The 761-nt window shown below is 44.5% G+C and overlaps 1 pseudogene; it reads left to right on the top strand.

Moving 5' to 3' along the window:
- Nucleotides 1-89: 89 nt before the first annotated feature.
- Nucleotides 90-528, top strand: LOC110594650 (annotated as a pseudogene).
- Nucleotides 529-761: the final 233 nt, after the last annotated feature.

Here is a 761-nt window from a genome sequence, read left to right as displayed (position 1 = left end):
CCCCTAAGCAGCCTGAGGTGACTCACCAGGATGGTCCACTACTCGTTAAACCTGGAGAAGCCCACAAAGTAACACCCGAGAAACAGGCCATCAAGGTTATGCACATATGAAAAGCCACCAAGTACCTGAAAGATGTCACCTTACAGAAACAGTGTGTACCATTCTACTGCTACAACAGTGGAGTTGGAAGGTGTGCCCAGGCCAAACAGTGGGGCTGGACACAGGGTCGGTGGCCCAAAAAAAGGGCTGAATTTTTGCTGCACATGCTTAAAAATGCAGAGAGTAATGCTGAGCTTAAGGGCTCCTCTGGTCATTGAGCATATCCAGGTGAACAAAGACCCTAAGATGCGCTGCCAGACGTACCGGGCTCATGGTCAGATCAACCCTTACATGAGCTCCCCCTGCCACATTGAAATGATCCTCACAGAAAAGGAGCAGATTGTTCCTAAGCCAGAGGAGGAGGTTGCACAGAAGAAAAAAATATCCCAGAAGAAACTGAAGAAACAAAAACTTATGGCATGGGAATAAATTCAACATGAAATAAATGCAGATAAAAGTGAAAAAAAAAAGAGGCTGACCCTAAGAGTAATTGAATTTACTGAGGCAGAAAGAGAGGCAGAGACCACCCTGGGACAAACATTCCATGAAATTAATCAAGAAAAGTTCCCTCATCTCATCAGTGATGCTATTTTTCAAACACAAGAGATTCAGAGAACCCCTGGAAGACTAACTCCTAGACACATAATAACTTACCTGAACAA

This window comes from Carlito syrichta, unplaced genomic scaffold, assembly GCF_000164805.1.
Source record: "Carlito syrichta isolate Samal-C Ts95f unplaced genomic scaffold, Tarsius_syrichta-2.0.1 Scaffold333986, whole genome shotgun sequence".
Taxonomy (NCBI): domain Eukaryota; kingdom Metazoa; phylum Chordata; class Mammalia; order Primates; family Tarsiidae; genus Carlito; species Carlito syrichta.
Note: the sequence above shows the minus strand (reverse complement) of the source record. Positions and strands in the feature narration are given on the sequence as shown.